A 15,568-nucleotide genomic window follows, 5' to 3' on the forward strand; every position below is an offset into this window, starting at 1 on the left:
TATTATTCTTTCTTAACTAGCTGGAATATTTCTAGAAAGAGAAATTTCTCTATCTAGTATTTGGTTACTTAGTAATAGATAGCCTTTTTACAAGAAAGATGGGATAAATGCTTAATGTTTCCCCCCACCTTTTTTTTTAACCAGCTTCCAAAATGAGTTGGTTAACAAGGATCCTCTACTGGTAGGAAATTAGTTTTGCTTTAAGTATCATTATAAACTCATGGGCTAAATATACTTGGTATGTTTCAACCCACTATAGTTATTATTCTTTTTTGTTGTTGTTGTTGTTATTTTAAAAATTATTTTATTTTATATTTTTTGTGTTTGTTGGGCTGATTTATTTTACTTAACATAATACACTCTAGCTCCATTCATGGGATCTTAAATTTTTTAAATGCAGAAAACATTAAAATATTATTTTTCATTTTCTCATACATAGAATTAATATTGCAATTAATTTTTATATTAACCTTTTATCTAGGTAACTTGGTAAGTACACTTATTAATTATAGTAAATCTTCTATAGATTCTTTTTTTTTTCCAATTTATTTATTTTCAGAAAAACAGTATTATTCTTACCAATACTCAAACTGTCCCATCTTTGCCCAGTGGAAGCCTTTTCATGCTTGACTCCTGTCAAGGCAATAGTTAATTCAGCAAGCCTACCGTTCAAACCTTGCACATTCCCAAAAAGGGTTTGTTACTGTGGCCACTGGTTAGTGTATTATTTTCCTAAGGCTGCCATAACACCATACCATAAACTGCATGGATTAAAACAGCATAAATTTATTATCTCACAGTTCTCCTGGGCTCTAGAAGTCTAAAATCAAGATGTCAGCAGGGCCATACTTCCTCTGAAACTTGCAGAGAATCCTTCCTTGTCTTTTCAGGTTCTGGAGTTGCCAGCAATCCTCGGTATTCCCAGGCTAACGGCTGTCTCTGTTGTTACACTGCTATCTTCTTACTGTGCCTGTGTCTTCTCTCCTCTTCTTAGAAAGACACCACTCATACTGGATTAAAGGTCCACCCTCCTCCAGTATGACTTCATCTTATCTAATTACATTTGCAATGACCCTATTTCCAAATAGGGTCAAATTCTGAGGGAATGGGGGTTAGCCTTCAACCTAATTTTGGGTCAACACATTCAACTCTAACAGCTCCTGGAAAATGAACTCCTGAAACGTTCTGGTAAGTGTTTTGCATTCTTGTGGCCTTGAATCAAACTGCATCAGTCTGTCGAAGTAGTCTATATGAACAACAGGACTATGGTAAAATCAGGTTTTCTTTAGGAGGTCTGAAACTTCATTAATTATAGTATGTATAACTGATGCCAATAAAAACCACAGACATCTAGGCTCAAAAGATCTTCCCTAGTAGGCAACATCTTACACATGTTGTCACAACTCATTACTGGAGAAATTAAGAGCATCCTGGTCAACTCCACTGGGAAAGGACTCTTGTTAAGCTTGCACCTGGTTTCCTCCAGATTTCACCTTGTATGTCTTTTGTTTTGCTAATTTTTGTCATTTCACAGTAATAAAGTATAACTGAGTATAATGACTCTTCAGTGATTCTAACAAATCATGAAACTTGGAACTGGTCATGGGAACCCCCAACATAGCTCAAAAGCTCTTTTGACATAAACCTAGTAAATGACAATAGTCTTCTAACTTCCTGATACAACTAGAAGTCACAGGCTCATCTTGTACAGTTCTTGCCCTAGACTTAGGATCAAACACTTCTCTACGGAAGCCTTGCTCCTTTCAGTGGGAACTAATAGAGACCATATTCTGGGTGTAAAGATGGCATGCCTTAAATACAACTTATTCCAGGAAATTACGATGAATTTTTGAAAAAATCTTTCAAATAACAAATAACTTTTAAAAATACTTGGTATTTAAAGAGTCAAGGAAGGCAGCAGTATCTAGGTTTGGTGGCATTCTTCTAAATAATTCTCTTCCTTACCTAGTTAACTGACAAAGTTCAGGACAAGCTCTTCCTGAAGGCAAAAAATATTTGAGGGAGAGGCACGCTCCTCACTGAGCAAGGAGCCCAATGTGGGACCTGATCCCAGGACCCTGGAATTAGGACCCTGAGCTCAAGGCAGAGGCTTACCAGACCGAGCCACCCAGGCACCCCATGAGTTAAACATTTTTAACTATAATCCAGAGCTATCAGGAAAAAGAGAAAGCAGGAAATTGGATAAAGGAGGAGAGAATAGAGGTGGGCATCTAAGTGCCTAAATATTTCTTCCTTTCTTCTTATCATGACCATTACTTCTTTTGGAATACTACAAGAAAACAGATGTACTGTTTCTAATTTTAAATATAATTAAATGTATACAAAGGAGTTTATCTTTAAACTTTAGATTTACAAATTAAGAAAACAGTCACATCTGTCAATCTTTTTTTCTTAATAGCATTATGCTTTTTTTTGTTTTGTTTTTTAAGATTTTATTTATTTGACAGACAGAGATCACAAGTAGGCGGAGAGGCAGGCAGAGAGGAGGAAGCAGGCTCCCTGCTGAGCAGAGAGCCGGACGTGGGGTTGATCCCAGGACCCTGGGATCATGACCTGAGCAGAAGGCAGAGGCTTTAACCCACTGAGACACCCAGGCATCCCAGGAGATTTTATTTTTAAGTAATCTCTAGACCCAATGTGGGGCTCAAACTCAGAACCCTGAGATCCAGAGTCACATGCCCTACTGACTGAGCCAGCCAGGCATCCTCTAAGCATTTTTAAAAATTCATCTGTTTAGAAAAACCCCATATGGTTGGCACTGTCCTTATCCCCAACTTCTAGATGAAGAAACTGTCACTGACAGGTTAAATCACTTGCACAAGGTCACTTGGCTAGTAGTGGTGAAGCCATGTCTTATCAGTCTAGACTACAAGAACTCTGAACATCTCACGAACCCACAGGATATTATACTTGTTCATTACACTGAGAACATCATGCTTATTTTACCTGGTTAGTAAGATACCTTGGAAAGATACAGGCATGCCAGAGAGTGGAGAATCACACAATAATTTAAGAACCTGAGACCTTGATGAAATCTCTAGGGATCTAGTGTCTAGAATATGCCAAGACATTCTCTTCAAAATTAAGGACATGCTGCCATGACTTAGTCCATCACCACCACTTAGAAAAAAACATGGTCCTTGGTGGACCTCTTTAAATTCTGGAAATAAACCATTATTTTAATGCGCTGCTCTGTCCCATTTCTTGAACAGCCAATAAGCTGCTAGCTTTAAATGAGGCCCAGGATGTGACAAGGCAGTGACGCAGGCCAATGTGGCAGGGCAAGACACTCTGTTATTTGGGCCTTAAGATCCAGCAAACTCAGTGGTGTCTGAAATGTCTCTGGTAGATGATAAAGCAGCTATATAAAGCTACCAACAGGCCCTGATAAGAGAATCACAACACAAACCACTAGGCATAAAGCCCCACAGAGAAGAGGGTTTTTCAACACTGGTACAATTAGCAGACTGGTCACTCCTGACGTTGTAAGGGGCTGTCCTGTGGCGGGATGTTTAGCAGCATCTCTGGCTTTTCCCCCACTCGATACAAGTAGCACCACTCCCAAGGTGTGATAAAATGTCTACAAACATCGCCAAATATCTCTTCGGAAACAGTATTGCCCCTGGCTGAGAATCACTGCTTTAAAAATATTAGAGAGAGAGAAAGAGAGAGAGGGAGAGAGACGGATAGCATGAGCAAGTGAAGAAGGAGAATCCCAAGTCAACTCCATGCTGTGTGTGGAGCCTGACAGGGGCTCAATCCCATGACCCTGAGATCATGACCTGAGCCAAAAACCAAGAGTTGGACACTTAACCAACTGAGCCACCCCGGCGCCCTGAGAATCACTGCTTTGTGATTCTGAAAGAATAAAGCTTTGCCCCCTTCTACAGATGATTATGCTACTTTTGAGAAAGAACTCCTTGCCTGGCTTTTGGGTCCTGATAGAGAATGACCATGGGGCACCAAAGTGGCCGTATGACCTGATCTATCCTAAAGAACTGGGTGTTCTAACCCACCAAGCCATAAAGTGGAATGTGCTAGCAGCATCTCCATCATTAAGTGGAAGTGACACTGTACCAGACATTAGCTCTTGCTATCCTTTAGGGCACATGAGATGATAGTTCTCTACCTTCTTTAAGTCAGATGTGACCCCATGACTTGCTCTGACCAGAGAGCAGAAATGATCCCTGGGGAAGCATTTAATTGCCAGTAGGTACTCTCCAGCTTGTTCTTCCCTTGCCACTATGACAACAGAAGCAGAGAAAAATACAAAGATGTACTGCAGACCCATCATATAGAAAATAGCTGTCCTGCAGTCACCCAGACTTGCAACGCTTTACATGAGAAAACACAAATCTTTTTTCTTTTTTTAAAATTTTAAAATCATTATTTGAAACCGGTTATTACCACTACAGAAGTTGCTGGTTCTGACTATGAAAGGTTACATATAAGGTTAGCATGGCCCTGAAAGCACAAAAAACCTTAAAAACAAATAGCAAATACCCTACTCAAATACCCATGGCACACAAATGGCTTAAATACCCTATTAAATGTCAACATTCCCTTAATCTATGAACTTGCAGAGTCCCGTATGATCAAGAAAGAAAAATTCTGGCCTGGTTTACACATGGTTTCACAGGAGATGCAGGCATTACCCTGGCACAGAGGTGGTCCTGAAACACATGAGAAAAAGGAAATCCTCCCAGTAGGCAGATTTACATGTTCACCATACCTGAGCAGAAAGACGAACAGAGGTACCTATCTAAGGACTGGCTACACAGGCTCTGTCACTGTACTTGCTTAATCTGCTCATGAAAAAACTGACCCAGTCAGTAGGAACAGAAATTATGCCCTGGCTCGACAAAGATGTCCTTCATCAATGTTAACCTACAATTCCATGACATGGCAAGCTATCGCACACCTCCATGCATTTTCTTAAGCTACTCTCCTCCTCTCTAGAATGCCTTTCAACTACCCTCTAGCCAACCACCTTACTCTTTTAAGACTCAGATAGTCACTTTCTCTTCAAAGCCTTTCTTAGCATACAACCCAGTATCCATTCAAAGCCCTTCTTTCCCCCTCATTCACAAATTCTCAACCTAGAATCCACAGACCCCCTGGAAACTGTGAATCAAACTCATAAACTTTGATAGGAAGAAAACTGTATCATTCTTTCTATTTTTATATGTTTTTTAAAGATTTATGTATTAATTTTAGAGAGAGAGCATGCATGAGAAGGGGGAGGGGCAGAGGGAGAGACTCTTCAAGCAGACTCCCCACTGAGCATGGAGCCTGACATGGGGCTCCATCTCACCAATCCAGAGATCATGACCCTAGCCAAAACCAAAAGTTGGTCACTAACCAAACTGAGCCACCCAAGCACCCCATATCATTCTTATTATTAATCTCTAAAATTTATCATTTCATTTTATTATAAATGTAAGCAAAACAACAAAACAAAAAAATGCACAGCATTTTCTGTGTCTTGGGTCACAAACAGGTATCACAGGTGGTTTCACATCAAATTACAGTTGTTGCAGACACCAAAATCATTGATACTCATCACTACTTCATGCCACATATCTCTGGCTAAAGAGCTTCTGCCTCATGCTGGAAAAATAAAAGTTTCCAACAACAGTCTCTCTTCTTAAGCACACAAAGTGTGATTCTAAGTGTGATTAAGCACACAAGAGTGATTCTAATATTTTTTAATTTCTTTAAAAAAGATTTTATTCATCCATTTGTCAGGGAGAGAGAGAGAGCACAAAAGTCGGGGGAGTAGCAAGCAGAGGGAGAAAGGCTCCCTGCTGGGCAAGAAACTCGACATGGGGCTCAATCCTAGGACCCTGGGATCATGACCAGTGCTGAAGGCAGATGCTTAACCAACTAAGCCACCCAGGTGTCCCTAGAGTGATTCCTTTAGGACCTCTTTCTCTGGCGTGTGGAGAAGGAAAACAGCCCTCATTCCTCTCCCCTAGGAAGCAGAGAACAGCTGATTTCTTTTCATTACTATTACTCTTTCAAAGCAATGACCTCTCCCTCTCCATCTTAAGCCCCTTGTAAATCGATGCAGTAGGCAGAATAGTACTTAATACTTTTCATTACTTAATTACATAACAGTACTTAATACTTTTCATTCCCAGAAACATGTGTACAGGCTTATTAGTCCTATTCTTAAACTACAGCTTCTCTAGGGCAGGGACTACTCCTCCGTTGTGTTTGCATTTCCAGTTCCTAACAAGGCCTAGCACATAGCACTTATTCAAGTATACTGGATGAACCCCTTAACAGCAACAACAGGGCAGTCAGCAGCAGACTCGGCAGAGAGAGAAGCAAGCACGGCAGACTCCTAGTTCCCACCCAATACAGATGCCTACCTGCGCCCCCACTGATACAGTCTAAATGCTCAACTATTTCTGAACCTCACTTGTAACCAAATATGGCCAAATGACTAAGTTCTGGTAAATGAGATCAGAGGAAGTACTGTGTGAATAATCCTAGAAAGGCTTCTTAAAAGATGAGAGGTGTGCCCTTTTGTTCTCTGCCTTTCTTCTTCCTTCCTTTTGCCATGAACTTGGATGTGATGACAGGATATCCAGTAACCATCCTGCGTCCTTGAGAATGGAAGCCACATGCTAAAAATGGCACAGGAAAAAGACAGGAGGAGCCTGGATTCTTGATAACTTTATGGACGTGCCTTATTAGTCTTAAACTGTCAATTTCTGGGTTTTTTTTCCACAAGACAAAGAAATGAACTTCTATCTTGTTTAAGCAATGATTGTTTATCTGTTTCTAGCAGCTAAACACAATTCCTCATTGATAAGGTGAAAAAGAGACTCAGCAACAATCTGCGGTCCAAGATGCCAACAGCCATCTCAGCTCTGCTTCAACTTGATGATAAAATGTAAGACATTTCCACAGAAACGGGACAGACTAGGAAGCAAGATAAAACAAGGAGCCTATACTCTATGCACCATTATAGCTCAGCTGGAGGGGTGTTTATAGTAGTTTGGTACAGTGACAAGATTTCATAATGCAGTACTGTAATTTCTTGCCAACATTTAGGAGTTATGTTCTAGAAAAGTAACGTGACTTATAAAACTGTCACTGCCAAGACCAAATTATATGAAAATAAGAGGTTAGGAAAAATAAATATTTTGATGAAAGATGTTAAATCGGCTGTTTAAAAACTGTTCAGTAACCTTTCTATAGAATAACCCTTCAAGTTTTCAGGTAATATTGCTGTATGCACAACAATCAAATAAGGTTGATTTCCCATATATTATACAGACTACTGTACCTCATAAATATTTTGAACCTGCCCTACCTCGCTTGCCATTTAACAACTTTATATTATACTTATGTTATTTGTACTTGTTAAGTCTCAATGTTTCAAATTCTTAGTGAATGTACCATTTTCTTTGGACTATTTTCCATCCTTACATCAAAATAGGAAATAATTTGAATGTCTGTGTCTCACCAAAATTTATATATTGAAATACTAACTAACCCTCAATATAATGGTATTAAGAGGTGGGGCCTTTGGGATGTGATTAGATCACAGGGGTAGAGCACTCATAAATGGGATGTATACACTTAGAAAAGAGACCCCAGAGAGCTCTCTTACCCCTTTTGCCATCTGATAACTCAATGAGAGGACAGCCATCTCTGAACCAGGAAGTGAGCTCTCAGTAGAAAAACAATTTGCTGGCACATTGATCTTGGACTTCCCAGCCTCCAGAACTGTGAGAAATAAATTGTTGTTTAAGCCACCTAGTCTATCATACTTTATTATAGCGGCCCAAACTTAGAGAGACAGAGTTCTTTTTCTATTTCTCCATTCCCCTGAATTTAGGCTAGCTTTGCGAGTTGCTTTAACCAACAGAATGTGATGGAAGGGACATCATGTAAGTTCCAGAGGCTAAGCCCTAAAGAGTTGGAGCCCTGCAGCTTCTACCTTCACCTTTTCAGAATGCTACCCTGAGGGGTGCCTGGGTGGCTCAGTCAATTAAGCGTATGCCTTTGGCTCAGGTCAAGATCCCAGGGTCCTGGGATCGAGCCCCACATTGGGCTCCCTGCTCAGCAGCGAGCCTACTTCTCCCTCTCCCTCTGCTGCTCCTTCTGCTTGTGCTCCCTCTCTCTCAAATAAATAAATAAAATCTTTAAAAAGGGGGGGGGGCCTGGGTGGCTCAGTGGGTTAAGCCTCTGTTTTTGGCTCAGGTCGTGATCTCAGAGTCCTGGAATCGAGGCCTGCGTCAGGCTCTCTGCTTAGCAAGGAGCCTGCTTCCCCCCATCTCTCTGCCTGCTTCTCTGCCTACTTGTGATTTTTCTCTGTGTGTCAAATAAATTAATAAAAGCTTTAAAAAGATTAAAAAAAAAAAGAATGCTACCCTGAAAATGCCATGTAAGATTGCCAGACTAGCCTACTAGAGAATAAGAAGCCACAATTTAACGACAGCTAGCACCAAGTGCAAACATGTGAGTGAGGACACCCTGGACCTTCCAACTCAGTCAATTCTCCAGGCAGAGTCAACTACATGAGAGAGCCAAGTGAAACCAACAGAGGAACTCCTCAGTCAACCTAAAGACGATGAAAAACAATAAATCTCTTTGCCCTAAGCCATTAAGTTTTGGTGTAGTGTGTTGGGCACCAATACCAAAAACCACAAAAAACTAAAACAAACAAAATCCCAACTTTAAAATAACAACACTTGGGGCGCCTGGGTGGCTCAGTGGGTTAAGCCACTGCCTTCAGCTCAGGTCATGATCTCGGGGTCCTGGGATCGAGTCCCACATCGGGCTCTCTGCTCAGCAGGGAGCCTGCTTCCCTCTCTCTCTGCCTGCCTCTCCATCTATTTGTGATTTCTCTCTGTCAAATAAATAAATAAAATCTTTAAAAATAAAATAAAATAACAACACTTAATAGTTCCTTAAGATGAGAAAAATCACTCAAGATTTTTCTGTTTTTATCTTCAATTCACCTATTGTAGTATCCCCAAGGTAATGCTGATTCCAATGCTTCATTCCACTATGATTAAAAAAATAAAATTAGGGGCACATGGGTGGCTCGGTCGTTAAGCGTCTGCCTTCAGCTCGGGTCATGATCCCAGGGTCCTGGGATGGAGCCCCGCATCAGGCTACCTGCTCCGCGGGAAGCGTTCTTCTCCCTCTCCCACTCCCCCTGCTTGTGTTCCCTCTCTCACTGCGTTTCTCTCTGTCAAATAAATAAATAAAGAATCTTAAAAAAAAGAAAAGAAAAGAAATTAATGTATGAAAGTACAACAGGGAGCCACTGAAGTATTTTGCATGAAGTAAGTAATATGTGATGGGTACTTCAGAAAGAACACTCTGGCTGCACTCTAGAATGGACTGGCAGGAGGTAAGACTGACTCAAGGATGACCCATAAGACTGTTGGAATGGTCCTAGTGAAAGGCCTAGAAAGAGATGAGAGGCCTGAACTATTATGCTGCTGGGGCCACTACTACTACATTTACTATGTATTTATGATGCACTAAATACTGCAATAAGAACCGTACTTACATTTGCTCACTTAATCTAATTACCCTTTAAATTTTTAATTTTTTTTTTAAATAAAAAGACTCACAAGAAGTTCCCAAAATATGTGCCAGGAAGTCCCAGGTACCTTTGGTTCAATTTCCCCCAATGACAACATCTTGCATAAATATGGTAAAATATCAGGAAATTTACACTGGCGCAGTCTACAGACTTTATTCAGATATCAGCAGTTATAAAACCACTCACTTGTGTGTGCAATTTTATACAATTTTATCATATATATATTTATATAATTTGTGTAACTGTTGCCACAATCAAGATACAGACTGTTCTATCAAGAGGCTCCCCTCTCCCTGATCTTTAACTCCCAGTAATCACTAATCTACTCTTCATGCCTATCATTTTGTTATTTTAAGAACATTATATAAATGGAATCATAGAGTATATAACCTTTTGAGAGTGGCTTTTTTTCACTTAAGACTCTTCCAAATTGCATGTATCAACAGTTCCTTCTTTTTTATTGCTGCATAGTGGTCCACGGTATAAAATGCGCCAGTTTATTTAACCATTCCCTTGAAGAACATCTGAATTGTTTCCAGTTTAGGGTTATTAGGAATTAAGTTGCTATGAACATTCATGTACAGATTTTTATGTGAATATAACTTTCAATTTCTCTGGAATAAATACCCAAGAATGCAACTGTGCAGTTGTACTACTCTGTTTTTAACGACAAAGAAATTGAGGCTACAAATGTGAAGTCAGAATTCTAATCCAGAGAGTACACCTCTAAGTCCTAACTCTTCGTATTTCTTTTTTTTTTTTTTAAAGATTTTATTTATTTATTTGACAGACAGAGATCACAAGGAGGCAGAGAGACAGGCAGAGAGAGAGGAGGAAGCAGGCTCCCTGCAGAGCAGAGAGCCCGATGTGGGGCTCGATCCCAGGGCCCTGGGATCATGACCTGAGCCAAAGGCAGAGGCTTTAACCCACTGAGCCACCCAGGCGCCCTCTTCGTACTTCTAAAGACTGTAGAAATTGAAAGAAGTAAATGAAATTTAAAAAGTAGTAAAAGGTACAGTCATCAGAAGCCAGCATTGTTGAGATGAAGGAGACATGAATAAAGTGTCAAAGATAATACCAGGTTCCAGCTTCAGCACATGAGATGATAAAAGATAAAAATATGAATTCACTTTAAGACATACTGTATTTGAGGGACCTGCAAGTCATCCTCATCTAGCAGGCAATTAGATTATAAAACAGGAACCTGAGATCAAGGAAAAGCTCTGGATTAAAGACAGACCTAAGTATCATCACATTTAGATGCAAACTGAGCAAATAAAATCAGAGGAACAAGGTACATAATGAGAAGAGATTTGACCACAGAATTTTGAACAGAAACATTTGTTCCTTCTAGTTTTTTTTCCACAAACAATAAATAGTAAGTGCTGTGACAGACTGCAAGTTCATACTAACTTTAGATTTTACAATCATCAAGTAGAAAGAACAGAGGTATACTCCCCACTCCCTTTTTCATTTAGAAAGAAAAAAACTACAAAAGGAGTATTTGCTGGTTAAAAAGCCTCACTACTAACTCTGTTGAATATCATAATGGTGGATACATGTCACTTTTCATTTAACCATTCATTTGTACATTTCATTTGTCCAATGTACAAGGCCAAGACCAAACCCTACTGTAAGCTATGGACTTTGGGTGATAATTATGTATCAATTTAGGTTCATCAATTGTAACAAATGTACCACTCTATGGGGTAGACTGGTAACTGGAGGAGGCTATACATGTGTGTGGGGTGCGTATGTGGTATATTGTTGTACCTCCCACTCAATTTTACTGTTAACCTAAAACTGCTCTAAAATATAAAGTCTGATTAAAAAAGTGTTTTTAATCCTCCATACAAAAGGACATATAAAAAGATTAGTTTCATTTGCCACTCAGCATACAACTCCCTCCACACATTTTTTCAAAAAATATATGGGGAAAAGAATTTAAAGAAGTAAATAACAAATCTTGGTAACTAACAAAAGTCTAAATTAAGACAAAGCATTATCAGGAATCAAGGATTATGTCAATTATACCTCAATTTTTAAAAAAAGAGTTAAGGGGCCGTAATAACAAAAGTGACAGATAAACTGAATTGAAACACTTCTGGGAGTTAAGTGTTTTACATAAAACAAAATAAATATTTTGTAACCCATGCTTTGCCATTCAATAAATTGGTGTCACTTACCATAGCATATGAATTTTTTTAGCAGTTATATTTCAAACCTAGAAAGAACTATAATTCTGTAAGTGATCAAAGTCATACCTCTTAATACATTACATAATTGAGTTTTTACATCTTTCTCCAAAATTAGTCTACTCATCTACTTTTTCTTATACTTGTCTCCACGGCCGAGACCCAAACAGAAAAGTTTAGACTTAAGATAGACCATGAATTTCTTTCATTTTTTTAATTAACATATAATGTATTATTTGCTTCAGGGGTACAGGTCTATGAATCAGTCTTACACAATTCACAGCACTCACCACAGCACATACCCTTCCCAACTGGATCATGAATTTCTAAAAAGGGCCTATATTCAACACACTCACAGTTTCAAGTTTTAACATATATTAACATATATATTAGTAAATATTTACACAAAAGATAAATGTGCATTTTCATTGTATCATAGCAATATCCCAAAAGAACTTTAATCAAGAAAACTTCCAATTTGTATTTTCCAGTGCTATTTAATTCTAAAACTAGATGCCTTTCAGAGATATTAAGAGAACAAGATATGACTCAACATCTGTACAAATTAGCACAAGTCTGAATTGTGGAAGAAATTATTTTGGTTTATGGAAAGCAGCTAATTAGAAAAAACTAATCCAAAACATTCAGGACAATTTTTATTTTGACAACTTTAGCTGCTGGTCAGAAAATCTAGCCTGGCCATGATATTAAAATGGTGGAATTTTATTGAACTATAAAAATACTGGTAGATTTAGTAGCTTCTTTCAAGTGAATACTGTTGCTATTTCATCCCACAAACATGAGAGCCATAAATTAGATCACTAATTCTAAAGTGGAAGCCAGTGATGAACCATATTACCTAGGAGATCTTTTTTTCCTTCACGATATATCTACCTCCCTTCACATTCCTCCTACCACTAAGATTCTGAAGGGAAGTGGAGGTGATAAAATAGGTATATGTGTATGCCTATTTTTTTTTTAACTCCCAGGTTATTCTGATACATATGTAACTCTCCACCTTCAGGAGAATTTGTGAATTAGGTCCAACTATTTTTTAACATTGTATCAACAGCAGACAAAGGACCAGAGCTACAAAGAGCTAAGAGCTTAGAAGGCTCTGCAGGTTAAGGGCTATATTCACACCAGTTGTAAGCCACCTTCAGAGCTTTCTGTGTCAGCTCCCTCCAGAATTCATGATGTTATATTTTAGACAATGACAAATACTCAGTTCATCATCCTGAGAAAGGCACATAGTCTACTAGCCAGATAAAAATATAAAAAAGCTATTTTGGACATCAAAAAAACTAAGAAACCACAGGGAATGAAAGACAGAAATTCCTCTGTTCTTGAATTAAAAGAACAACGGCAAAGTACTTTTTTTGGTCCAGCTGATAACTTGTTTAGAGACTTTCTGTCCATGTTTTATCATTTTAGCTTTTTATTATGTAACAGCATTGGTTTTTCTATTATAAAGCTCAGTCAAGCTGAAAATCTTAATCATTATAGAATTTAATAAACTACTGTTAAACACCAAAGCTGAGAATTAAAAACAATCAATCTTAAGTCCCTACTGCATGTCAAGATGGCTTAAGAGGTGGATTTAAGAAGCTCTGAATAAGGTCTATTTTAAAGCAAAAATGATACTTCTTTACAGCCAGTGTTTCAAATTCCTTATAAACAACTCCAATACTTAAGTATGTCAAAAAACTGGGTTTCTAATGATGCATAAATAATAAGCCAATTATTATTATATTCTAATTAAGACTAGTGTTTCTTAAATCACTGGGTAATTTCCCACTCAATGTGCAACTTCATTGCATTCTACAATGACACCTACTGGCCATTCAAAATCAGCCATTAGTTCTCTAAGACAGCCCTAGTAGGCTGGTTACATAAGAAGAAGAAACACATACACACAGGAAAACACACACACACACACACACACCCCACCCTGCACAAAAGCAGAGATTTGTTCACAGGTACTCACACTACAGAATTCTACCTAAAACAGAAAGTATTCTTTGTGACTAGATAGTATCACTCTTGCAAAAAAGATAGGAAGACAAAGAGTGAAACACCAAGTATCAAAATTTTTAACTTAAGTCTTAATAAATATCTCCGTACTAACATTTCAGAACAAACTCCACCTCTTTTTGCCAAATGATACTTACAACAAAATGAACCTTTTAATTTAGGTTCTGGGATATACTACTATAAATTATCATTAATACAAAAAGGAAAATTACACACTTGCTCTACTACATTAGTCCTCATCTTCTCAGGTAAAGGCTACATTTCAATCAGCTTACATGTTATCAATTTATAATGCTTCTTTTAAAGTTTTCCAGTGTGTTATAAAATCTAATTTTAAATGTAGTTCATCCTTCCGTACAAATGCTGAATGAAATTCCTGTTTTACTCTACATTGTATTGTGCAAACAATTATAAAAACTCAGACAAAAGATAATAATTTACAGTTCATTGTGTCTGTAAATACGTTTTACCTCAGCGGGAGAGGTTCAAAGAGCATACTTCCTAAACCTAAGAAATAATTCTTAACTAGTTTATCAGACCTAGTAAGCAAATTACTTAAAAGATCACTTCTTCTCCCCACCCTATCCCCCTTCAAACCACCACATTATTTTCACAGTCCCTAACATCCACAATATGGGGGGGGGGTCTAACAACTAATTTTCTAGTCATTTTCCAACTTGCACTTACCTCTTACAATAGATTTTTGAGGCTCTCCACTTTCCTGAAGATTAAAATATATATATATTTATAATCAGCCGTCACCCTCAAAACAAATTCATGAACTACAAAATATGAACCTGGCTACTAGTCTCAAACTAACATTTCTCTCAACCCAAGTCCGTATTTGGGATAAGCTTCCTGACTATCCTTCATGCTTCTTCACCGATAGGAGCCTGCCGACGTAGTAAGCGCTCAAACCGAGGAAAAAACTATTCTAACACATCACTAGGTTCCAAGACCTCCTCTTCCAAGGGCGACAACCTAGTTGTTTGGGTAAATAACAGCCAAGGGTTACATAATGTATAGCTATAAAGAGTTCGAAGGATCTGACCGCCAGTAAATTAGGTTTCTTCTCCACACACCCTTCCCACCCCAAGAAATGGCCCTAAGAAGCAATTCCAGGATTTCTCTCCGGTGCCTGCAATGCCGCGTCCTTTTCTTAGAGCTTCGTGCAAGGAACTCCTCCATCCCTCACGATGTCGTCTGGCTCCCGCCTCTCTCCTCTCTGTGCCACTGCCACCGCAGCCCCTCACGCCCTAGGCCCCCACGTCGCCCCGCAAGGTTCAGCCTCCACCAGCCTCAGCGGCTTTCTCCTCACGACCCTCCCAAGCTGCTACCTGGTCTACGCGAGGTTCCGGAACCACCAACTCTCCAGCTACCGCCTTCCAAGACCACCCTCGTCACATCCTCTCCACGGTTCCCGCAGCCCGAGGAGAAAATCCCTCCTGATCTAGCACTCCGCGTCCCCCAAAGACAGCGCCGCCGCCTACCTGTCACCCCGCTGCCTCCGGCTTCTCACCGCCACCGCCTCCCGCAGCAGCCTGCCAACTGCAGCGCAACAACCAGCCTTCCCATTGGCCGCTTCCACGCTCTAACAACTGCCTCCCTTACTGGCTGGAGCATCTTCGCGGCCCTCCCCTCTGTGCAGTGTCTAAGGATTCCGGTCTCCAGCAAGGAAAACATCACCTCTTCCCTCCCATTCTCTCCTCTACAATTATTCTTACCTCAGTCGGACCCCCTA

At 39.3% G+C, this 15,568-nt stretch overlaps 1 protein-coding gene across 5 annotated transcripts in view; it reads right to left on the reverse strand.

The window, feature by feature from the left end:
* FAM126B (family with sequence similarity 126 member B) overlaps positions 1-15,391 on the reverse strand; it is a 77,790-nt gene extending 62,399 nt beyond the window's left edge. For 3 of the 5 annotated variants that reach the window (XM_044241283.1, XM_044241282.1, XM_044241278.1), the window contains exons 1-2: positions 15,318-15,391; positions 14,515-14,548 (exon numbers count right to left, since the gene is read on the reverse strand). The gene's annotated coding sequence lies outside the window, so the exon portion shown is untranslated. Of the gene's footprint in view, positions 1-11,784; positions 11,833-14,514; positions 14,549-15,317 lie in introns of all 5 variants that reach the window. The other 2 variants (XM_044241279.1, XM_044241280.1) reach the window with 2 other exon arrangements.
* Between the last annotated feature and the right edge of the window lie 177 nt (positions 15,392-15,568).

Source organism: Neovison vison, chromosome 3, assembly GCF_020171115.1.
Source record: "Neovison vison isolate M4711 chromosome 3, ASM_NN_V1, whole genome shotgun sequence".
In the NCBI taxonomy this organism is placed as follows: Eukaryota; Metazoa; Chordata; class Mammalia; order Carnivora; family Mustelidae; genus Neogale; species Neogale vison.